At 43.9% G+C, this 26,381-nt stretch overlaps 2 non-coding genes across 2 annotated transcripts; one reads left to right on the forward strand and one right to left on the reverse strand.

The window, feature by feature from the left end:
• Nucleotides 1–302: 302 nt before the first annotated feature.
• On the forward strand, nt 303–374 carry TRNAQ-CUG. The gene has a single exon. It is a non-coding gene; the product is annotated as a tRNA-Gln (tRNA).
• Nucleotides 375–8,270: 7,896 nt separating this feature from the next.
• On the reverse strand, nt 8,271–8,434 carry LOC112614715. The gene has a single exon (XR_003117117.1). It is a non-coding gene; the product is annotated as a U1 spliceosomal RNA (small nuclear RNA).
• Between the last annotated feature and the right edge of the window lie 17,947 nt (nt 8,435–26,381).

Consider the following 26,381-nt stretch of genomic DNA (forward strand, 5'->3'; position numbering starts at 1 on the left):
AGAGAGAAAGAAAGAAAGAGAGAGAGAGAAATAAAGAGGAAGAAATTTCACCTCAGCATAGGAAACTCTATGAACAAGGCTTCAGGGGCTCTTCTCTGGCCCTAAACCCACAGCGTATTTTTGCCTCATTTTCCGGGGTGCAAATGAAATGATAGAAGTCGATCAAAGGAGAGAGCGGAGAGAAAGCAAGAAGGATGGCTCCTTCCTGCTCCTCCACCTTCCTCAAGTGGAGTGACATGGGTGGGTGGGAACTATTGCTACTTATTAGGAATGCAGATACCTTTAGCAAATATGTATCGTGAGGTTCCATGGTGTAATGGTAAGCACTCTGGACTCTGAATCCAGCGATCCGAGTTCGAGTCTCGGTGGAACCTTTCTGTTTAATTAGGACGGTAATGCCGTGTTTTAGATCCTCCGCCTCCCCAGCCGAGCTCCCGCAGGACCACAGGAAAGAGGAGGAGCTTGAGCAGCTCTGAGAGGCGAGTCTCTGACGGTGGGGCTCCCCCTCCTCCCGTCAGAACCCTGCCCCAAGGAGAAGACGCCTTAGGACACTACCAGAGTTAAAAATGTTCTCTCCTGCTCTTCAGAGCACTTGGGATGAGGTTCCTGATGGGTCGGCCTTGGGAACTAACTAAGATGTCGCTCCAGGCACTCAGGACCATCGCTCTCATTTTCTTTTTTTTTTTTTTTTTTTTTTTTTTTTTTTTTTTTTTTTTGAGACGGAGTCTTGCTCTGTCACCCAGGCTGGAGTGCAGTGGCCGGATCTCAGCTCACCGCAAGCTCCGCCTCCCGGGTTTACGCCATTCTCCTGCCTCAGCCTCCCGAGTGGCTGGGACTACAGGCGCCTGCCACCTCGCCCGGCTAAGTTTTTGTATTTTTAGTAGAGACGGGGTTTCACTGTGTTAGCCAGAATGGTCTCGATCTCCTGACCTCGTGATCCGCCCGTCTCGGCCTCCCAAAGTGCTGGGATTACAGGCTTGAGCCACCGCGCCCGGCCCTCATTTTCATATTTTGGGGCTGAGAGCGCTTAGGAAGGACTAAAAAACACCGCAGTCTTTGAGGGGCTCAGTTTGGAGGACCAGCCGGGAGTGGGGGGTGAGAGGACGCCTTCTTGGCTCCCTGGAGTGGACTGGCAGGTAAGGAAACACAAATTCCGTTTCCTCTTGCAGGCTGGACTGTAGGGCCTGGGATGGAAAATTGGACAGTCAAAGAGTAACAATAGTTATGCAGAGGTAGGCTGCATGCATTAAAATTTGTTATCCCTAGAGTTAAGTGTAGGAAGGGACCAGGGCTCTGCTGTTCACCACCAGCTTTGCAGCATACGGAAATGTGATAACAGAGTATAGTGCATAAAAAATTCATTCCTGTTTACAAAGAAGTGATCACAACCAGTTACAGGTTTCTTTGTTCCTTCTCCACTTCCAGTTTCACTTGATAGCCTTATAGGAAAAAAAAAAATCATTTGTAAATATTGTTTCAGTTGACCCTCAGCCCACCCATTCCCCACCCCCTGAAAGTAGCTGGACAACAGGTGTGCACCACGTGCTGGGCTAATTTTTGTATTTTTAGTAGAGATGGGGTTTTGACATTTTGGCCAGGCAGGTCTGGAACTCCAGAACTCAAGTGATCCGCCTGCCTGGGCCTCCCTGCACCTCCCTGCTGGGATTACAGGCATGAGCCACCCCATTTCTATCATTTGTATTTTGAATTTAAATATTTTGTAGTCGGCCGGGCGCAGTGGCTCAAGCCTGTAATCCCAGCACTTTGGGAGGCCCAGACGAGCAGATCACGAGGTCAGGAGATTGAGACCATCCTGGCTAACACGGTGAAACCCCGTCTCTACTAAAAAAATACAAAAAACTAGCCGGGCGAGGTGGCGGGCGCCTGTAATCCCAGCTACTCGGGAGGCTGAGGCAGGAGAATGGCGTAAACCCGGGAGGCGGAGCTTGCAGTGAGCTGAGATCTGGCCACTGCACTCCAGCCTGGGCCACAGAGCGAGACTCCGTCTAAAAAAAAAAAAAAAATTTTGTAGTCATTGCTCTTCAATGACTGGGTTTTGTTGCATCAGCATGATGGGGTTCAGGACATGCTACTCCAAAATATAACATCTTAGCGTATTGAATATTTTATGCTAAAGAAATTTGAGTAAACAACAGAAGCAGGAAGGTCACTGTCACCTCCCCCTCCCCTTCTTCCCTGAAGTCAATTATAAAACCCTTATGTGAGAGGTGCCCTCTCTGTACCCAGAGGAAAGGTGATTCCTGGAGTGTGAAGACCCAGGGACACAGAAGAGCCTGAACACAGAGGCCTGGCTACATTTTCCCCAGTTGGTTACTGTTAGATCATACTTTTATTGTCTTATCATACTTCTCCATGACTATCCATTCTTCAATAAAACTACTGTTAAAAAAAACAAAAACAAGACAAAACAAAACAAAACAAAACCTGAGGTTTAGCTGTTTCCATGGGCTTTCATTTTCTTTGGAAGGCGCTCCGGTCATGTAAATCTTACATTCAATAAGTACACATGCTCTTCTCTTGTTGGTCTGTGTTTTGCTGTAAGGGTCTCTCAGCAGTGAACCTAGGCTGGGTGAGGAAAAGTCATATTTCCTCCCCTACATGTACAAATGTATTTCATTATAAAACTATAAACATTTTATTGGGGCAGATTTGAAGCAAGAAATTGAATCATTATTCCCCTGTGTATAAGCTGAACAGATGAGCTAATAAGCTCCCAGTTCCTCCCAGATAGAAATACTTCTCTAGCTCCTTCCCTGAAGCTCCTTGAGGGTCAAACCTGCTGGAGATTGAGGGGCCTTCCTGGGATCTCCCAGCCCAGGAGGTTACTGCTGGTGAGAGGATTACTGCAGTCTCCCTGGGAGGGTGCAGGGTCACTGGAAAGTATCACGGCTATAACTTCCGTGCAACCGGTTTTCATCACATATGCTCTTTGTGCAGTGTTGCAGGCAAAATACAAGAGCTAACATGCACATGAGTAACATATGCACATCATCAACTGTGCCTGAAACACAAAGTGCCACATGTCACACACAGTTGATGATGTGCATATGTTTACTCCTTTAGTCCTTACCTCAGGCAGAGGTCACACCGTCACCTTCATCTTCCATATGAGAAAACTGAGATGCACAAAGACATTAAGTGACCTGCCCAGAGTCACTCAGCCAGCAAAGGAGGATTTGAAAGCAGCAATTTGAAGTGAAGGCAGCCTGGCTCCAGAAGACATTCTCAGAACCACTGCGTTTATACTGCTCCTAACGAAATCACCCTTGCAAAAATTATGACAGTGAGAAAAACCTGGCATAGGAAAACTATGACTGTGAAAGAAATCTGACCTAACTGACTGCATCTTACTTCTAACCTCTCAGCTGCCCTTGTCCATTCCTGGGCATAGGCCAGGCTAACTATGAGAGGAGTTTAGTTCCAAGTCTAAGTCTGAAACAGAGATGATTACCCATTCCTGAGACACACCCCTTCCTTTCTTGGGGATCAGACCTCCTTAGCAAAGCTAACAAATTAGGCACGAGATTGGAAATTATGGCTCAGGAGCCATGCAGCCAGAAGCCTCATGATTCCTAAGCTCCCCAACTGTGCCTTTATATAACATTATTGGTATCAAACCTAAGATTTGACAGGGTGTTCAAGGTATTTTTCAGACCCTGCCTTATGATGGACTAGCTGGCACACCCAGACCGGTAAACTGGCTCATCTGGTCCTGTGGCCCTCACCCAGGGACTGACTGAGTGCAGTAAACAAGCTCTGACACTGTGATTTCATCCCCCAAACCAACCAATCAGCTTTGCCCATTCCCTAGCCCCCTGCCTGCCAGACTATCCGAAAAACAAAACAACAACAACAACAAAACCCTAGTCTCTGAATTTGGGGGGAGGCAGATTGGAGTAATAATAAACCCCTGTCCTGGTCCCTCAGCTGCCTCTGCTTTTATTAAATTCTTTCTCTATTGTAGAAAGCCTGCTGTTCTCAGCTCCATTGGCTTTTCTGGGCAACCAGCAAGATAAACCTACCGGGCAGTTACACTAATAAAAGAGAAACACAAATGGTAAGCAAGCTTGAAAAGAAATGTAAGTCTGTGTATTTCTTTTGAAGAAACACAAAAGGAGGAGGAATGATGAGACAGGCAATACACTGTCCTAAATATTTCAATGATTTTCCTGTCTCCCCATTTCCTTCTTATCCCAACAACTGCTCCTCAGAAACCTTCAACTTAAACAGGGTCCTGCCAGAACTGGGTTTGTCCTTCCCTTTACATTTTCCTCTCACCTGCCCCACACCCCTTCCAAATCTAATCTGTTCTTTCACTTCCAGGTCACTGAGTTTTTCCATTTAAAAATATAAAAGATTCAGAAAGAAAAAGATAACCAGTCATCCATATTCCCATCACCTGGAATTAAGTACTGTTCACATGTACATATTTTTCTTCCAAACAATTTTAAAGTTACTCTCACTTTTTAAAAACAAAATTATACATGCTTAGCATAGACCATACCACCAATGCAGAAAAAGTGCAGATACGTAAAATTTCTGATCACCTTAAGTTCAAAATAACTTTTGTTAACATTAGGGCAACACTGATCGAGTCATGTTCTTCTGGTATATCTACAGATAGAAGAATGTATATTTTAGCTAGACTGTCCCCCTGCCCACGCACCCACAAAAGAAAAAATAGAACAATAAAGAAAGCTATATATATATGGGAGTTATATATTTTATATATATATATATAATCTCCACATATACATATATGCTTTTGTAAAATTGAGCCTAGACTGTGCTTTTATTTTACAAATATTCCATTTAATAGTGCATGAATTTAACTGAAGACAAAAAGACAGAAACAAAGGAATTCCCGAACTTTCAATCACATTTCGAGAGACACTTTTCTAAAGGAATCTTCTAAAGCTAAACCTACATGAAACTAAGTAGAAGACATTATGATTTGCAGTGTTTTTTTGTTTCTGTTTCTGTTTTTTCTTTTTGAGATGGAGTCTTGCTCTGTCACCCAGGCTGAAGTGCAGTGGCATGATCTCGGCTCACTGCAACCTCCGCCTCCCAGGTTCAAGCAATTCTCCTGCCTCAACCTCCCAAGTAGCTGGGACTACAGGTGCATGCCACCATACCTAGCTAATTTTGGTATTTTTAGTAGAGTTGGGATTTCACTATGCTGGCCAGGATAGTCTTGATCGCTTGACCTCGTTATCCGTCCGCCTAGGCCTCCCAAAGTGTTGGGATTACAGGCTTGAGCCACTGTACCCGGCCCTTTTCTTTTTCTTTTCGTTGTTGTTTTTTTATTTTATTTTATTTTATTTTATTTTATTTTATTTTATTTTATTTTATTTTTAGTGTGGCATCACTCACTCTGTCACCCAGACCTGAGTGTAGTGGCATGAGCTTGGCTCACTGCAACCCCCACCTCCCAGGTTCAAGACATTCTCCTGCCTCAGCCTCCCGAGTAGCTGGGATTACAGGCACCCACCACCACACCCAGCTAATGTGTGTGTGTGTGTGTGTGTGTGTGTGTGTGTGTGTGTGTATTTTTAGTAGAGATGAGGTTTCACCATTTTGGCCCACTGGTTTCAAACTCCTGACCTCAGGTGATCCGCCTGCCTCAGCCTCCCAGAGTGCTAGGATAAAGGCATGAGTCACCGCACCCAACTTGCAGTGGTTTTTTTATTACTTTTTACAATCAAATTGATTAAGGCATTGGTTGAATATGGTACAATGCATCCATTTCAAATTTGATGACATGTCTATTACTCCAAAAGGTCCTTTTGTGCCCTTTGCAGTCAGTCCCCTCTACTCTCTGACTCCAGCAATCAATGATGTAGTTTCTGTCACTATATGGGTTAGTTTCACCTGTTCTAGAAATTCAGCCTGATGGTGCCATACAGAATGCACTCTTTTCATCACTCAGCATGAAGTTTTTGAGATTCACCCATGCTATTTCATGTTTCCATGATTTGTCCCATCTTCCATTGGATGAATATATCACAATAGGTCCATTCACCTCTTGATGCATATGAACCGTTTCCAGTTTGGGGACTATTGTAAACAAAGCTGCTAGGAACAAGTTCTTGTTGTGAATGTATGTTTTGTAAATTCCATTCGTTATTCTTTAGTATTAACTTATTTTGTAAAAGGATGTCACCTTCACAAGTGCAAAATTCATTCAAATGTTTTTTCAAAAAAGTTGAGGCCTGAAGCAGAGGTCTACACAATTTTCTTTATTATATTTCATAATTAAGGGGGAAAAACTTTACCTGGGATATTGTTTCCTATCAGCAAATCCTTAACATAAGCCACACACGATGCTAGCTGTACTATTAGACTATCTCCTGTAATCTGTGCAATAATTCTAATTGCACATTATTATTATTTTCCTGTAACACTTTCCAACTTGAAGCCTAGCAAATTGAAGGACGTGGCCCAAGATCAAACAGAAGGCAAGTGGCAGCGCCAGGACCGGATGAAGGCCTTCCCAAAGGCAGACAGAAGCTCACGTCTTTGTCAGAACCTCGGTATTTCTGATGCGCCTGGAAGCCAATATCCAAGCAGTTCTCAGCCACTGGATTGGTGGGCTGCTTTCGCTCAGAAACTCTTCGATCAGGAATCCCAAGCATACGTTAGTGATGCCGGTCCCGAAACAAGGGACATTTCTTAAACATTCTAAAAACCTTTTGCTCATCAGTAACGCAATGAAAGTTGTTTTCGGTCTTGGTTCATATATTTTATATTTGAGCAAGGCAATGTCGCTGCTGGGGTTAGAAGTAAATGGCTCGTCTTCCTCAAACTAGATCAGTCCGTAGGACGTACGGCTTCCACTCGCAGTGTCCAGAACACTTGCCGGGTGTCCTGTGAGTTCTAGCCGGTTTTCTTTGGAGCGGCGGATTTCTGTACCGCACCCGGATCGGGATGGCAGAGGCTTCTCGGGACAAGCGGATCTATGCGTGCCGTCCCCAGGGTAGCCAACAGAGGACACCATAGGCCTTCCTGCCGTGGTCCTCCTTGCCTTTTCCGTTTGGGCCAGGTAGTTTCTATTGACCAGGACATTACAGATCAGAAGTGGGTGGGGTCAGAAAACACAACCTGGAGAGGCTGGCAAAATGCCCAGAACCGCCATCACTAGGCCTGGGATTTTCTTCTGTAGTGGAATTCTCGTGATCATGTAATGCAGGGACAAAACCAATTAGATACTTCTGGGAGTTAAAAGGAGATGAATTTACAGTGCCATTTGAGAAGGGGTATTAAGGAAACGTCCGAATTTGCCAGGGTACTCATGCGTGTCAGGTGCAAAACGCAGGTTGAGAGAGAGCTAAGTATTTTCTGTCCATGAAGGTAATAAGCGAGGGCCTGAAGAAAGAGGGACGGGGGAGGACACTGGCGCCAGAGATAGGAAGAGGCGGCTTGGGGTTGGGAAGGATAGGTCGGAGTGCTATTTAGAAAGTTGCCTGGCAATGGACGTAGGATGTGGAAGCGAGACATCAAACAAGAAGCTGTCACTTGAATGAAGTCTGAAGAAAGACTAGACATGTAAACGGCAGGAGATAGTGGACCCGGCTCCTCATAAACTTCCCGCCTTGTATTTCAGGGCGGATCGCAGCGCATTTTAGCAAAGACAGGTGAGACTGCGGTTCTGACCTGCGGGCCTCGGGATGAATTGCGTTAGGGCACCTGGGCGCCGGCAGACCTGTTCCACTCCACAAAGTAAGCGTGTTATGTATACAACCCAACGGGGACACTAAGAGCCCCAAAGGCCCTGCTTTCATCCCAAGGAACAGTGCCCGTCTGCGTAGTTTGTACCTGGCTCTATGAGGTGAGAACACATTCCCCGCTAGCACAGAAGTCCTATAAACTCCTGTGGGGGCTGCGGTTAGAAGCAGAGTCTGTGTAAAAGGTGACTGGGGGCTAGGGGAAAACACGAAGATTTTTACACAGCGTGAGAATGCAAGACGCTGAAAACCATGGGACCAATCTCTACAATAAGTAGCCTCATGCAGAAAGAAAGATGTGCGGCCTTCGAGCTACTCAGCTTGTGTTAAACAGGAACATCATTGTCAAACAGGAACAGGCTGATGCTTCTTATTTCTCTTCCGGCTGGAACGACGCAGACTTATTACCACTTCGTATCTCCCTTCCATTTGGTTATAAGAATAACACGACACCACCGAGATTATACACCAATAAAAGCAAAAGGTAGACCTTTGCATACAACCTGCTTTTAGCACTACAGAGACCAGGGGAAAGCGCGAACGCAGTCCCCCACTACCACAAATTATGCAGTCGAGTTTCCCACATTTGGGGAAATCGCAGGGGTCAGCACATCCGAAGTGCAATGGATAAGCCTCGCCCTGGGAAAACCACCTTCGTGATCATGGTATCTCCCCTGCCAGGTAAGTATGAGTTCACCCACCTCCGCCCTGCCACAGCTCCATACGCCTCAACCTTTATACACACGGTCACTTGTCCCCCCCCCCCCCGCACTCCAAACGTCGCCCCCGCCCCGCCCCATGCCACTCCGAGTCCTCCTAGCCCTGACACACAGATGGGACTCTCACGTCCAACCGGCGGTCCTGGACTTGCTCCCAAAGCAGGAGAAATCCTTCTTGGCGAAGTAGCGGCCCCTGAGCTGCCTCATCTACATAGGAATTGCCCTATCCGTGATGTCACCGACAGCGCCCTTCCCGGTCCCGTCTGCTCTTCCGCCCCACCCTCCGCCACTCAGCCGACCAACCCGCTGCGGGAGCCAGCGGAGGAAGTGACGCCTGCCTCTATCTCCTTCCCCTCCCTTCCCCGCCCCTGGTCTCTCCCAAAGAAGTAGGTTCTTAGCCTGTGATGCCAAGGACCCCTTTGACTGCCAGCTGGAGCCTGTGCTCTCTTCTTCAAATAATGGCTTTTAATGCGCAAACTAGAAAGTTTAGGATTACACAGAAAACCGGTTCTTTTCACATACGGTTATCCTTGTGATGTAGCTTTCTGCTTGAAATTAGAAGTCGTTCAGTATCAGAGAGAAACCGTATCTGTGAAACTAGACAGGCTGCTCAGATGACTGCAAACCAGCCATCCTTACTTGTTTTATCACTAGGGGTGTTATAAAGACGGTTGTCCAGTTTCATGAATCTTGTAGGTTTTTTTCAAATACAGCAATGTACAAAAATGTGCAGCCCCAGCAGAGCACACTGGACTCAGGCATGGTGCTGGAGTCGTTTTGTCATCTCTTCCACTGCCTTCTCTAGACCTTAGCGCTTACCTCATGTTAACACTTTATATTCTGCAAAGACAGAAACAAAGTCATCCAAATTTGGTAAACATATTTGGGGGAAATTTTATTTCAGGTGTTTAACTGATTACTTTTAATATGTAGACTACAACACCAAACTCTGACAATACTGCACAGACTTATTAATGGTTTCCACCCCATCTCTGCAAATCTATCAGGCAAGTTTTTCCTGCCCTTTACTTTCCTATAAACTGAGTCATACAGTGTGTAGTGGGTTTGGGGGGCAGGAGTGTTACTGCCCAACAGGTACACCTTGCCTGCTGCCTAGACAGAGCCAATTTTTTGACACAGGGGAATTGCAATAAAGAGTTATTTGGACAGAGCTGGCTGTGTGGGAGACCAGACTTTTATTTTTACTCAAATCAGTCTCCTCAAGCATTCCAGGACCAGTTTTTAAAGATAATTTGGTGGATGGGGGCCAGTGAGTTGGGAGGTCTGATTGATCAGGTTGGAGATGAAATCACAGGGAGCTGAAGCTGTTGTCTTGTACTGGGTCAGTTCCTGCGTGGGGGCCACAAGACCAGATGAGCCAGGTTATCAGTCTAGCTGATGCCAGCTGATCCATTGAGTGAAAGGTGGGCAAAATACGTCAAGCACTCATCCTAGGTTTTCCAATAATGATGTGATCTCCAGGAACAATTTGGAGAGGTTTAGAATCTTGCAGCCAGAGGCTGCATGACTCCTAAACTATAATTTTTAATCTCGTGGCTAATTTGTTAGTCCTGCAAAGGCAGTCTAGTCCCCAGGCAGGAAGGGGGATACTATCTCTCACAGCTAAACCCTAAACTAAGTTCCTCCCAAAGTTATTTCAGCCTGTGCCCAGGGATGAACAAGGACAGCCTGGACATTAGAAACAAGATGGAATCAGTTAGATCAGATCTCTTTCACCATGAAAATTGTCCCAGTTATAATTTTTGCAAAGGCAGTTTCAGAAGTAGGTTTGACTTCTTTCACTCAGTCTTATGTCTATGAATTTTTCACCTCATTCATATGGTTATTTGTTTCTGTGTGTATTATTTGTATGAATATACATTAACTTATTTATTCATTTGACTGTTGTTGAACATGTTGACCTAAAAGAAAGAGGCTGAAGCACAAAATACAATTTAGAGTTTACTTGAGCCAACGTGAAGACAGCTGCCTGGAAGACTCACACACAAAGAACCTTGGATCTGAGCTCCCTTTGGCCTTTGTCACAAGCAGGTTTTTAAAGGTCAAAAGCGGGGACAGACAGTGGGCTGATAGAAAGTGCCTGTCAGGAATTCTCATTGGTTTACAGAAATAACACTGATTGGTAATTGGCTATATGTTGTTAAGTTATAGGGTATGGGGTATAGTGTTTGGTGTGGCATTATTAGGATAATTTACAGCTACTTGAGGTGATAACAAGCAGTTTCAACAGATGAGTACACAGCTCAGTGCAGCTCAAAAGGAAGGAACAGGAAGGGGTTGACATCTCGGTTTAACATCTCTCTGGGCCTGATCATTTGAAAGGGCTCACATTCCTCAGATTAAAAAAGTTTTTTTAAATCTTTCTTTTTGAAAGCATTGATGATCAGAAGCTCAGTCAAGGTGTCCCTCTTTGCCAGAAAGGCTCATTCCCAGATAGTCCTATCTCAGGCAGGGGACAAGGGAGGAAAGGAGCCACCTCACTGAGGAATTTTTAAGAAAGCCCAAAAGTCCAATTGAAAGGGCATTACAACCAGACACGGTGGCTCACACCTGTAATCTCAGCACTTCAGGAGGCAAAGGTGGGTGGATTGCTTGAGTCCAGGAGTTCGAGACCAGCCTGGGCAACATGGCAACAAATTAGCCAGGTGTAGTGGCACACACCTTAGTCCAAGCTACTCAGGAGGCTGAGGTGGGAGGATTGCTTGAGCCTGGGAGTTTGAGGCCACACTGAGCTAAGATCACACCACTGCACTCCAGCCCGGGTGACAGAGTGAGACTCAGTCTCAAAAAAAAAAAAAAAATGAAAAGAAAGAAAAAGGGCATCATAGAGTGGCAAAAAAAAAAGAGAGAGAGAGAGAGACAGAGGCCTCAGTGAAGTCTACAGTTGCTGTCACTTGTTGAATCGTCTCTAGTCTTCAGAATACCATGAAATTAGTTTTCTCAGAAGTAAAACAATGAGAAATACATAACAATTATGATATTGCACGTCATCATTCCATGCCTTTAGACATTTACAGGGCCATGGATGGTGATCTTTTCAAGAAACAAAAATAAACGCTGGTGCAGAACAGGGAAGTGTGCTATAATTTGAGTACATCAGCTTTTGGGCATTTAAACCATGGGTCAGAAATTTAGAGCAAGAGGGCAGGTTGGATCCTGATAGCAGGAGGGAGTGTTTTTCTTTTAACTTTCCAATAGCATCATGGTGTTTACCACTGTCGTTTCAGAGTGAACTAATTTTTTGTCTGGTTGGTTTTGTACTTTTTATTTTTATTATAATTACTTTTTGAGACAGGGACTCACTCTGTCTCCCAGGCTGGAGTGCAGTGGCAAGATCACAGCTCAGTACAGCCTTGACCTCTTGACCTCCAAGGCTCAATGGCTCAGCCTCCTAAGCAGCTAGGATTACAGGCACACACCACCATACCCAGCTTATTTATTTATTTTTGGAGACGGGGTCTCACTCTGTTGCCCAGGCTGGAGTGCGGTCGCGTCATCAGGGTTCACTGCAGGCTTGTACTCCTGAGCTCAAGTCATTCTCTCACCTCATGATCCTGAGTAGCTGAACTACAGGTGGGCACCACCACACCCAGCTAATTTGTATATATTTTGTAGAGTCAGTGTTTCACCATTTTGCCCAAGCTAGTCTCAAACTCCTGGGCTCAAATGATCCTCCTGCCTTGGCCTCCCAAAGTGCTGGGATTACAGGCAGTTATTTTGACAATACGATTATGATGGGTTAAACTGAGACACGAGGCAGGAAGGTTAGGGTGAGTCAGAGAGATTTAATGAAACAGGCTTTGCTTGATATGACCCTGAGTTGCATCATGAGTGCAATCAGGAGGAATACAGGTAAAATTTAGCACAGGATGTGCCAATGGTCATTATGGCCAAAAGTGGTTGGTGGTTTAAGGTGGCGAACCCAGCACCTTGTTAAATTTCCCATAGTGCAATGGTTTGTGAGATTCTGATCAGAGAATTATCCCTCCCTGCTATAATCAAATTAATTAGGGACAGTAAAACAACAATCTGATCATAGGCATTTTGCTATGTATGTATGTATATGTATATACACATACACGCAATAGGACTAGTGTGTTGTATTTTTAGAGAATATACGTATAGGGTGATTTCACCAAAACCTCCAAGAGAGGACCCCTACACCTTAAAGGAGCCCTAACAGTGTATGTATTCCAGTCAACAGAAAAAGAGACTAACTCTTTCAGGTGCAGTGAGCACTGGAATTGTATCTTGGGCAAAAGCGGACTACAACAGATGTCAGCTACTTGCCATCTCTGTCAGGAAGATTGCAAGTTACCTTTAAGTGAAAATCTCCACTGACAGATGTCCACCCTGGTAGGGTTGCCTTTTACAAGAGGAACATTAATCCATGTGTCAACACCCTTAAGTTTACCGGCACAGATTGGTCAGTAACACTGTTGTGAGTCAGGTGCGGTGGTCCATGCCTGTGGTCTCAACTATTTGGAAGGTTGAGGCAGAAGGATGACTTGAGCCCAGGAGTTCAAGGCTACAGTGAGTCATGATTGTGCCACTGCATTCTGGCTTGGGGAACAGAATGAGATCCCATCTCAAAAAAATAACATAAAATAATAATACCCGATGTGGTCCCTTGCAACAGTCTTGGGGGGAATATTTTATCTGATGTTGTTTCTAGTGTACAACAACATCTCCAGGTTATAGGCCGTGATTTTTGATATTTTCTTCTCCCAGGAGTTCGTTATGAAAGGAATCCTTTGTTAATGTAGAGTTCTTAGTAAGTTTTGTGAGATCTTAGCAGTAATGGAGAATGTCAACTTTAAGAAGTGCAGATTCATAAGCACCTTCATCTAACCACTGCATGGGTCTTCCTGTTATTATTTCAAAGAGACAGAGTGTGGACATTTTCCAGAACCAGTGGGAGATCCTTGGCCAAGAAAGGTTAAAAACTTCTGTTAGCTTTGCCAATTGAGTTTTTATTGTATCATTAATGCATTCCATCAGCCCGGAGGATTAGGGGTGACACACACAATGGAAATGCTGGTACACAGAAAAAACGTTACAAATCGATCCAATTACCTGACCCATGAAGTGTATTCCTCGGTTGCTATGGAGTTCAGATGGCAATCCCCATGAAGAATTACCTTTTTCTAATCACAATCCACCTACTACTTGGGCTGTGGCTCATCGGCATGGAAATGCTTCACCCCAGTGAGCACATACAAATTAGCACCAGAAGGTATCTGTGACCCTGAGATGGAGACAGCTGGATAAAGTCTAAGTGCTATGTCTCAAAGGGTCCTAAAGGTAAAATGTTCCTGTGACCCATGAAGGAGTCTTCCAGGGTTATGTTTGGGACAGACAGTATAGCAAAAATAAACATTTTCTGCAATCATAGGCAATGATTTTCAATACCATTGCTTTCCCCATGCTAACATTTTGTCTGAATTCCAATGACTCAGCTTATAAAGTACTGTAAAAAGGGTAATTGAAGCCTAAGGGGTGGATCAGTGTATCATTGGGCCCATACCATAAGCCTGTTTCTGGAAGAAACTTGTTCCCTTTATCATTCCGGAGATCCTTCTCCTACTTGGGAACTCCCACTTATGCTCCTTTTTTTTTTTTTTTTTTTTTTTTTTTTTTTTGCCAGAGTCTCGCTCTGTCACCCAGGCTGGAGTGCAGTGGCGCAATCTCTGCTCACTGCAACCTCTCCCTCCCAGGTTCAAGCGATTCTCGTGCCTCTGCCTCCTAAGTAGCAGGGATTATAGGCATGTGTCACCACGCCAGCTAATTTTTGTATTTTTAGTAAAGACAGCATTTCACCATGTTGGCCAGGTTGGTCTCAAACTCCGGACCTCTGGTGATCTGCCCACCTTGGCCTCCCAAAGTGCTGGGATTACAGGCACAAGCCACCATGCCCAGCCCATTTGTACTTCTAATGAAGTCTTCAATGGGTCATAAGTCAGCAAGGTCATTTCGAGAAGTTCTGTGTCTGATGCCACCTTCAGAGCTGCATTCTTAGCTGCAGCATCAGCAAAATGATTGTCCTTGCTCTCCGGAATATCTAATTTTGAATGACCAGGAATTTTGATGATGGCCAAAGATTCAGGTTTTCAAATTGCTTCTAAAAGGTCAGAGACTTATTGGTGATTTTTGATGACTTGACCTGATGAAATCAGATATCTATGTTGCTTCTAAAGGATTCCAAAATCATCACCTACTCCAAATGCATCTCTGCTGCCAGTGTAAATGTTAGGCTGAGGCGGGAGAATTGATTGATCCCGGGAGTTCATTGAGGTCCAGCCTGGAAAACACAGCGAGACCTCCTCTCTATGAAAAAATCAAAGAATTGGCTGGGCGTTGTGGCATGCACCTGTGGTCCCAGCTACTCGGGAGGCTGAGGTGGGAGGATTGCTGGAGCTGAGAGATTGAGGCTGTGGTGGGCCATGATGGAGCCACTGCACTCCAGCCTGGGTGACAGAGTGAGTACCTGTCTCAATCAATCAATAAATAAATCTCAACCATTTAAAATAACAATGACAGATTTGCTTGACCTTTTAAGTGCATTGCTGAATTCTCCAATCTATATTTTTAGGAACGAGCTGGGGAATAGCAACATGGAGTATTTAGCCAAAATGCAGACCCTTTCATTGTCTGCTTCAGTCTGTTTTTTAAAAATCCTCTAAAGGATTATCCCAATTTGCCCTTTTCAACCATTTAGTGGCCCTGCCTTCTTACACCAGCATGTGAATTAATTGATAAAGATCAGAATGTCCAGGCTCAAAAGTTTGGACAATTAAGTCAAATTTCCTCCCAAACACTGTAGGATCTTAGAGGCTGCTTTAGAATTAGAAGGGGAAAATTTATTTAAATTTCGATCAGAGAAGTCTTTTTTTCTTTTTTTCTTTTCTTTCTTTTTCTTTTTTTTGATACAGAGTCTTGTTCTGTAACCCAGGCTAGAGTCCAATGGCGCAATCTCGGCTCACTGCAACCTCCACTTCCCGAGTTCAAGTGATTCTTTTGCCTCAGCATCCTGAGTAGCTGGGATTACAGTCATGTGCCACCATAACCGGCTAATTTTTGTGTTTTTAGTATAGACAGGGTTTCACCATGTTGTCCAGGCTGGTCTTGAACTCCTGACCTCGTGATCTGCCCACCTAGTCCTCCGAAAGTGCTGGGATTACAAGCATGAGCCACCGTGCCCAGCCTAGGGAAGTCTTTTATGATATTCTTAATTCACGTTTCGGTGAAGCGGTATACACAATGATGGGCTCCCCTCTTCCTGTGGGTTTTACCTTGAAAGCGGCTGTCAGAACAGAAGTTTCAAGGAAGGGGCCAGAGCGCTGGGGACTTTCCTCAGGTGATGGTGATGGAAGAAGAGGCAAGGCAGGAAAGGAGGGCTTAGGTAAGGGAGACTATGCAGGTGCAGGGGCAGAAGGAGAAGGAGCAGTTGGGGGTGAAAGAGACAAAGCCTCCTCAATAATTTTCAATTCAGAAAACATGTCAGTTAACCTCCTTCAGCTTACTTCCTCACTGGAGGCAATTTTCTCAGTTCTTTTAGAAATTTCTAGGTATTATTGGAAGTAAGTCTCCCATTTAATTTGGTTCTAAAACCAAATTTTTCCAATTGTGCACACTAATAAATTATTTTAAGCATTTCAAAAGATCCCCATTTTCTTCATTCTCCTTATGACTTTTCCTGGTTAGGTGGGTCCAGGTTCTTGGACATTTACAAGAGGATGCCTCATAAGTGTTATACATAAACCCAGCTGGTGTTTCTAAAGGCGTTTGTTTCTTCACAGTGTGCTAAATTTTGAAGCTTCATTTCCCATAATTCAGGAGCTTTTCAGATGACCAAGGCCTGCAATGTGATTTGGGTCACAGTGCGGTGCTTATGAAGTCCCTCCTACAGATAACACCGGAGTTGTGTATCGCTGTCTCAGTGGTTCCCACTGTTTCTAACCACTAGGTGGCCACAGAGTGTATGTGCTATGGGGGACCCGTCTCACATATACCCTCCCAGAAGAGCAGGAAAGGGGGTTCATAAAGATGTTCTTCTGATGGGGAGTGCCCTATGAGGCTGCCTTCACATGGTGAGTAATGACCCCGACACCTCTGCAGCATCCACGGTCACTTGGAGCACCTGAATGGGTCAGCAGAAGCAGATCACTTCTTTCTTCAGGGCAGGGTAATGCACCTCTGTGTACTTTCCAGTTAAGAACTAACAGGAACTAGTCACAAATGAAAAGCTAAGTCCCAATGTTCAAAACAACATGCTACATGAAACGAAACCACCAGTGCCTACCGGCCAATACCTTGACCCAGACCTTCCTGCCGAGGAACAGAGGCAGAAAAGGCAGAAGCTCTCTGGAGAGCTCTTTGCCTGACTGAACCCAAACCTTCTGTCCTGACGCAGAGGTGGAAAAGGCAGTTATTTCCCCTGGAACTCAAAGCTCTTACTCACAGGGTAAAGACAGAAAACGTCCGTTCTAGAAAGGGAGAGCTGGAAAGGACACTCAAGCAAACCCCAGCCTTCAACCAAAGAGTGGGAAGGTCCAGATTTCAGGAGGATTCACCCTTTACTACCGCCCAACTGTTTCTCTCAGAGTCAGAACTCAAGAGCTTCAGAGTTGGCCAGGCACCCAGTCCAGGAGGAGTGTGGTGTGATCTGAGAGACGAAAATACATGCCCCCTTAGAGAATAAGACTCTAAGGTTAAGGAAACAAAAGTTCGCTACAGGTCAAGGGTTCAGGGCTCAGCTGGCATGACAACTTCCTGAATTCCTATGGCTACAGGAAAAACCACACTCTTGCTAAACTCCTGACAACAGGAGCTAGCAGGCAAATTGTCAAAATCTTCCCAGCCCTTCTCAACTGGATTTACAACCCAGATCACTAGACCTCCGATGGGACAGAGGAGTGGCCTTCCATTCTCTCCTGATAAGCAACTGCAGATATCAAGCCAGTTTCAGCCATGTTACAGGGACTGCAAACAAACTGACTTCGTGTCCAGTAGTTCACCTTTTGACATCAAAAGCCAATTTCCACCTTATTTCAATGCTAAAATCCCTTCCCAATGTGAAGATGAGGTGCATGTTACATATGTTTACCTGTTGCACATGAGCTCAATACCCCTCAGAAATGGTCTTTCCCCAAACCTGCTGAATATGTATAACTCCATTGTGTGATACACACCCTGTGAGGCACAAAAACCAACCTGCCCTCTCTCTCTCTCTCTCTCTCTCTGAAGAGAAAGCACCTCTTCAAAAACACACACCAGAGACTGTCTCTTCCTGGACTGCAAACTGATCTCACCAATAAAATTCTTACTACTATTTAGCCACCCTGGAGGCCTTTGAGAGGACAGTCAGTTGGTCAGAGATGAGTGGCTCTGAATCCTGCTCCCAGGGCCAAAAACATCGACCTAGAAGGAAGGGGCTTAAGCACAAAATATGATTTAAAGAGTTTGTTTAAGCCAATGTGAGGGTAGATGCCCGGAAGGCTCAAACCCAAGCAATCTTGGATATGGGTTCTGTTTGGCCTTTGTTACAAGCAGGTTTGTAAAGACCAAAAAAGGAGACAGGGAGTTGGCTGGTAGAAAGTTGTTTGTCAGGAACTCCCAGTGGTTTACAGAAATAACATTGATTAGGGATTAGCTATACATTGTTCAGCTACAGGGAGTGAGAGATGGTGTCCAGTGCATATGATTAGGTTACTTCACAACTAACTGTGGCAATAGCAAGCAGTTTCAGTGGATGCATACATAGCTCAAAAGTGAGAAAGTGGCCAGTGGTGGTGGCTCACGCCTGTAATTCCAACACACTGGGAGGCCGAGGTGGGCGGATCACCTGAGGTTAGGAGTTTGAGACCAACCTGGCCAACATGATGAAACCTCGTCTCCACTAAAAATACAAAAAAAAAAAAAAAGTGGCAGGCATGGTGGTTTGCGCCTTTAGTCCCAGCAGCTCAGGAGGCTGTGGCAGGACAATCACTTGAATACGACTGGAAGAGGTTGTATTGGGCCAAACTCCTGCCACTGCACTCCAGCTTGGGCAATGGAGTGAGACTCCATCTCAATAAATAAATTATTTTTTAAAAAACTTTAAAAATTTTAAAAAGCAGGGAAGTAGGATGTGGTTTCTTTCTCTAGCTCTAGGCATGCTAATTTGAAAGCACTCATTTTCCTCACATGAAAAAGTTCTTTTCTTTCCTTTCTTTTTTTTTTGGAGACACACTCTCACTTACCGTGCCACCCATGCTAAAGTGAAGTGGCATGATCTCTACTCACTGCTACCTCCACCTCCAGGGATCAAGCGATTCTCATGCCTCAGCCTCCCAAGTAGCTGGGATTACAGGCGCCAGACACCATGGCTGGCTAATGTTTGTATTTTAGTAGAGACGGGGTTTCACCATGTTGGCCAGGCTGGTCTTGAACTCCTGACCTCAGATGATCCACCCGCCTCAGCCTCCCAAAGTGCTGGGATTACAGGTGTGAGCCACCAAGCCCAGCCAAGACCATTAATTTAATCTACAGCTAAATCTATTATTTTTTCATGTTACAAATTCAACAAGAAAAGTTTTCCCTAATGAAACATCACATTTAAAGCATAAGTAGTAAAGGAAAAAAAAAAAATAAAAGGGTCTTGCTATCATCCAGGCGAGAGTGCACTGGTGCAACCACAGCTGACCCACCTGGAACTTTTGGACTCAGGCAGTCCTCCCAGCTCGGCCTGCCTTTTAACTTTTTAGACATAGCATCTTGCCCTGTTGCCCAGGCTGGTCTCCAACTCCTTGCCTAAAGCAATCCTCCCACCTCAGTCTCCTGATTTTCTGGGATTACAAGTGTGAGTCAACCAGCCTGGCATTGCAAAAAAAAAAAAAAAAAAAAAAGTCAAGAAATTATTCTTTACTTTATTTTGAGTTGAGGTCTTACTCTGTCACCCAGGCTGGAGTGCGGTGGTACAATGATAGTTCACTGCAGCCTGGGTCTCCTGGGCTCAAGCGATCCTCCTGTATCAGCCTCCCAAGCAGCTGGGACTATAGACGTGAGCCACTGTGCTGGCTAGTTTTTTGTTAATTAGCTCATTTAAAAAAATTTGTAGAGACAGAGGTCTCACCATGTTGCCCAGGCTGGTATCGAACTCACGGCTTCAATCCTTCTTCCCTCCTCAGCTGCCTAAAGTGCTAAGATTACAGGTGTGAGCTATCACACCCTGCTTAATTTTCATATTTGAATTTTATATACATAATTATTACTGTCCTTTAGATAATTGGGGCAGTAATCTCTTTTAAGTTTTAGAGACTTAATTTATCTGTTCACTTCACTGGAAGAGTATTCCAGTTGGTTTCATAAGAAAATATATTTATAAATCAGAAAAATTCTTTCTACCAAACTAGGGGGCATTCGAAAGCAAATAATTGCATTAAGTAGCATCATTTAAGGTGAAAACAGATGCAATGGTATCTATTAACAATGCTTATCAGTGTGGGAAACAAACTGAAAAAATGAACATTATTAGATCCTTGGAAAACCCTCATTCTGAAAATCTGAGTGATTCTGTGATACCCTTTTGAGTCTTGTATGACATTCTCTTTCTGGAGCATATAAAAGTGAGTAAATCATTTCTTTTTATCCATTTTCATTAAGAGCTGAACTTACTTGATGTTCTGGAGATTATTAAATTTGATTTGTGGCCAGGCGCAGTGGCTTACACCTGTAATCCTAGCACTTTGGGAGGCCAAGGTGGGTAGATCACTTGAGTTCAGAAGTTCGAGGCCAGCCTGGCCAACATGGCAAAACCCTATCTCTACTAAAAATACAAAAATTAGCCAGGCATGGTGTCGCATCCCTGTAATCCCAGCTACTCAGGAGGCTGATGCACAAGAATCGCTTGAACCCGGGAGGCCAAGGCTGCAGTGAGCCAAGATCGTGCCACTGAGCTCCAGACTTGGTGACACAGCGTGACTCTGTCTTAAGCAAAAAAAAATATTTTGATTTGTATAGTTGTGAGAAGTGCTTATATTGCTGACTCCATTGTTTATTTGTGATCATATAAATATCTTTTCTCCTGTCTGTAGTGTGATTTAAACTTAATCCTTAAAGGACATGTATTTCAGCTGGTTAGAGTTTTTTAGCTAGTAGAAATCTGAGTATACGAATCAAAGAAAACTGCTCCTTACATGCCACAGACTTAGTTTTCTTTCAGTACTAAGACTTCTTTTAGTATAGTAATTTGTCAAAGTCAAGAGCTTGTATGGAATGAGGTTAGGTGGGAGGGGGGCATTGAGTAGTAAGATCATCTTTATAATAGAGATGCCACTCTTGCAGGTATTGACAGCTATTGGGCCCCAAAAATTGTTACCAAACATTGGAAAGACAAGATATGAGCAACTTCTGATTACTGCAGTCTCAAATATCAAGAAATACCATTATCCTCAGGACAATGAATAGACCATCAAAAAAGACTCACAGACTAGATTAGCTGTCATGTGTCACCAAACAGGGACTGGATCCTTGTCAAACACCACCCAACAGAGATTGTCCCCAGAAATTCACTTCATAACATCAAAGCCAGAAACCCACACTGATGCCACTGATGGCAGAAAACAATGATGCAAAAATGAGAGAGTGAGAAAGAGAGAGAGGGAGATAGAGGAAGGACCTGCCCAGTTACTATGCTTAGTATATAAAAGCAAAAGAGATCAAGTTTTGCTCATGAACACAGAAGAACCGAGGGAACAAGAGCCAATAGCTCTAAGGATCCAGGTCTGCACCAGGGGCCTGAGGATTCTGTTGGCTCCAATGATGGGTCTCAGATGGGCTAATTTTTATGGACATAGTCTCTGAAAAAAAATCAGTCAAGAAATAATATAGAGACACTTATCTGCATGCTCATTCTCCATTACTATAGAAGGGAAACTGGCATTAGATGGTTTTCATCAAATAAAATTAAAATCAAGATTTATAAAGAAAAGAGGAAAGGGGAGGAGAAACAAATGACTGGGACCATTGTGACTTTGCTCCCTTTGGATAAGCAACTTGGCAGAAAGCTATCAAAGAGGTCACTGTGACCTGTCTTCTCAGGACCAATGTGACTTGGTCACACAGGAAACAATTACAGGCTGGGCACAGCGGCTCATGCCTGTAACACCAGCACTTTGGGAGGCAGAGGCGGGCATATCACTTGAGCTCACGAGTTGGAGAGCAGCCTAGGCAACATGATGAAACTCTGTCTGTACAAAAAATACAAAATTTAGCCGGGAATGGTGGTGTATGCTAGTAGTTCCAGCTACTCAGGAGGCTGAGGTGGGAGGATCACCTGAGCCCGGGGAGGTTGAGGCTGCAGTGAGCCATGATTACACCACTGTACTCCAGGTTGGGTGACAGAGTAAGACCATGTCTCAAAACAAATAAATTAAATTTGAAATAGAAACAGGGCCAGGCACAGTGGCTCACAGATATAATCCCAGCACTCTGGGAGGCCATATGGGAGTATCACTTGAGCTCAGGAGTTCGAGACCAGCCTAGGCAACATAGTGAGGCCTCATCTCTAAAAAAAAAAAATATATATATATATATATATAAAATATATATATAAATATATATAATATATAATCAAATATATACACATTTTATTATACATAATATATAATTATATATATTTATGTTCATATAATTATAATAAAAATATGTATATATTTGATTATATATAAAATACAATAAAAAAGAAATATTACAGATGTTGGAGGACCTTAAAAATATCTCAGCCAGGTACAGTGGTTCAGGCTGGTAATCCGAGCACTTTGGGAGACTGAGGCAGGAGGATCACTTGAGCCCAGGAGGCTGAGGCTACTATGATCGTGTTACTGCACTGCCACCTGGGTAACAGAGCAAGACCCTATCTCAAAAAGTAAAATAAAATGTCTTAGAAGTTTAGCTGTCCATCCTATGCAGCTGAATATCTGTGTGTAATGTCCACTATGTCCTCCTTTTGTACCTCCCCCTTTCTTAAGCCAGGAAGGCACTTGTCCCCTTATTAGAATATCATTGACACATGGCCGGGCATGGTGGCTCATGACTGTAATACCAGCATGTTGGGAGGCTGGTCAGCAGTTTGAGACCAGCCTGGCCAACATGATGAAACGTTTTCTCTACTAAAAATACAAAAATTAGCCAGGTGTGGTGGTGCAGGGTTGTAAGCTGAGATCACTCCACCGCACTCCAGCCTGGGTGACAGAACAAGACTGTATCTCAAAAAAAAAAAAAAAAAAAAAGGAAAGAAAAGAATATTATGGGCACATGTATAGAAAGTTTGTTAGGCCAGGTGCGGTGGTTCACACCTGGAATCCCAGCACTTTGGGAGGCTGAGGCAGATGAATCTCCTGAGCCCAGAAGTTGGAGCTCCTGGGGCCAACTTAGGCAACATTGCAAGACCCTCTCTCTAAAAAAAAAAAAAAAAAGTTGGATTTGATGGTGCACACCTGTAGTTCCAGTAGTTCCAGCTATTCTGGAGGATCACTAGAGCCAGGGTGGCAGGGGCAGGCAGTGAGTTTGCAGTGAGCTAAGATCACACCACTGCACTCCATCCTGGGTAACAGAGTAACACATAGTCTCAAAACAAAAAGGGAGGGGGGGAGAAAATTTGTTGTGTCGGCAAGTAAATGAAGAAAAGGACATTATTAGAGTTGAGAAATAAATTAGAATATGATTTGGTACCTTTCCCACAGAAGATAAGTTTGCTAATGTGCTGAAATTAGAAGCATTATATAAGTCACGGTGCAGTGGCTCATGCCTGCAATCCTAGCACTTTGGGAGACCTCAGAGGTGCCTGAGCCCGGGAATTTGGGGACCAGCCTGGGCAACATAATGAAACCCCTTCTCTACAAAAAATACAAAAGTTAGCTAGGCCTTTCGGATGCGACAACTGATTATTCCACAGAGACACAACCTTAGTGGCTTAGGACTCTGGGAAGATATAATCTCCCATTTATCTAGTGATCAATAATGCATGAACACTTTAAAAGCTAGAGCAGGCGGCTGGGCGTGGTGGCTCACACCTGTAATCCAGCACTTTGGGAGGCCGAGGCGGGCGGATCACAAAGTCAGCTCATCGAGACCATCCTGGCCAACAAGGTGAAACCTCCCTCTCTACTAAAATACAAAAATTAGCCGGGTGTGGTGGTGTGCGCCTGTTGTCCCAGCTACTCAGGAGGGTGAGGCAGGGGAATAGCTTGAACCTAGGAGGCGGAGGTTGCAGTGAGCTGAGATTGCACCACAGCACTTCAGCCTAGGCGACAGAGTAAGACTCCATCTCAAAAAATAAAATAAAATAAATTTTAAAAAAATAACGTAATGAACTTTTTCATGTCTTTATATATTAAATATTTACATTATTTAAATTGTTCAAAAGCATCAAAGATTCTTCTCTGCTATCAACTTCATTTCATTTATTTTATTGTACCAAACTATCAAGACCATTAATTTAATCTGCAGCTAAATCTATTATTTTTTCATGTTAAAAATTCAACAAGAAAATTTTTCTCGGCCGGGCGCGGTGGCTCAAGCCTGTAATCCCAGCACTTTGGGAGGCCGAGGCGGGTGGATCACGAGGTCAGGAGATCGAGACCATCCGGGCTAACATGGTGAAACCCCGTCTCTACTAAAAAAAATACAAAAAAAGTAGCCGGGCGTGGTGGCGGGCGCCTGTAGTCCCAGCTACTCGGAGGCTGAGGCAGGAGAATGGCATGAACCTGGGAGGCGGAGCTTGCAGTGAGCCGAGATCGCGCCACTGCACTCCAGCCTGGGTGACACAGCGCGAGACTCCGTCTCAAAAAAAAAAAAAAAAGAAAGAAAATTTTTCCCTAATGAAACCTCATATTTCAAGTATAAGTAGGCTGGGCGAGGTGGCTCACACCTGTAATCCCAGCACTTTGGGAGGCCGAGACAGGTGCATAACTTGAGGTCAGGAGTTTGAGCCCAGCCTGGCAAACATGGTGAAACCCCATCTCTACTAAAACTATAAAATTTAGCTGGGCATGATGGCGTGCACCTGTAATCCCAGTTACTCTGGAGGCTGAGGAAGGGAAATAGCTTCAACCTGGGAGGCAGAGCTTGCAGTGATCTGAGATCACACCACTGCACTCCAGCCTGGGCCACAGAGCAAGACTCTGTCTCAAAAGTAAATAAATAAATAAGCATAAGTAGTAAAAAACAAAATAAAATAAAAAATAAGGCACAGTGTCTTCCTCTGTTATCCATGCTAGAATGCAGAAGGGCAATCATAGGAGACCAACTTGGAACTTCTGTGCTCAGGCAATCCTCCTGGCTCAGCTTGCCTTGTATTGTTTTAGAGATGAGGTCTTGCCCTGTTGCCCAGGCTGGTCTCCAACTTCTGGCCTAAAGCAATCCTTCCACCTCAGCCTGTTGAGTTTCTGGGAGTACAGGCACAAGACATGCAGCCTAGCATTGTAGTAAAACAGCTTTCAACAAATTCTTAATTTTCTTTCTTTTTCTTTTTCTTTTTTCTTTTTTTTTGAGTTGAGAGTCTTACTCTGTCACCCAGGCTGGAGGGCAGTGGTGCAATCATAGTTCACTGCAGCCTGCCTCAGTCTCCCTAGTAGCTGAGATTACAGTCATGCATTATCATGCCTGGCCAACTTTTAAAAATTAGCTAATACTTAAAAATTTGTAGAGACAGGGGTTTCACTATGTTGCCCAGGCTGGTCTCCAACTCCTAACCTCAACTGATCCTCCCTCCTCAGCCTTCTAAAGTGCTGGGATTGCAGATATGAGTCACCATACCTGGCTTAATTTTCTTATTTTAATTTTATATAAGTGATTATCATTGTTCCTAAGATAATTGGGGCAGTGACTCCTTTAAAATTTTAGAGACCTAATTTGTCTATTCACTTCACTGAAAGAATATGACAGTTTGTTTCATGAGAAAATATCCTATATTTATAAAGCAGGAGAATTCCTTCCACCAAACTAGGGAGCATTATAAAGAAACGAACTGCGCTAAGTATCATCACTTAAGGTGAAAACAGAGGCAATGGTATCCATTAACAATGTTCATCAGTGAAGGAAATAAACTGAAAATATTAGCATCATTAGATCCTTGGAGGGCCTTCATCGCTGAAAATCTGAGTGATTTTGTGATACCCTTTTGAGTCCGGCAGGACATTCTCTTTCCAGGGCATAGAACAGTGGGTGAATAACTTCTTTTCATTGATTTTCATTAAGGAATGAACTTCCTTAATGTTCTGGAGATTATTACATTTGATTTGTATAGTTGTGAAAAGTGCTCATATTGCTGATTCTATTGCTTATATGTGATCATATAAATCTTTTCTCTCCTTTCTGTAGTGTGGTTTAAACTTAATATTTAAAGGACATGTATTTGAATTTTTCAGCTGGTTAGAAACCTGAATATACCAATCAAAGAAAACTGCTCCTTATATGCTACAGATTTAGTTTTTTTCCTGGACTAAGATGTCTTTTAGATATAGTAAATTCGTTAAAGCCAAGAGCTCCTACGGAATGAAGTTTGGTGGTGGGGGGGCTGGACATTGAGTAGTAAGGGGAGGACATTGAGTAGTAAGTAGTAGTAAGTAGTAAGGACAAGTAGTAGTAAGGACATTGTAATAGAGATGCCCTCTTGCAGATATTGACAATTACTGGGCCCATAAAATTGTTACCAAACATTGGAAAGACAAGATATGAACAACTTATCATTGCTGCATCTCAAATATCAGGAAATACCATTATTCTCAGGACAATAAATAGACAACAAAAAAGACTCATAGACCACATTAGCTGTCCAAACAGGGACTGGATCCTTGTCAACACGATGCAACAGAGATTGTCCCCAGAAATTCACTTCATAACATCAAAACAAAAA

Source organism: Theropithecus gelada, chromosome 1, assembly GCF_003255815.1.
Source record: "Theropithecus gelada isolate Dixy chromosome 1, Tgel_1.0, whole genome shotgun sequence".
Classification (NCBI taxonomy): Eukaryota; Metazoa; Chordata; class Mammalia; order Primates; family Cercopithecidae; genus Theropithecus; species Theropithecus gelada.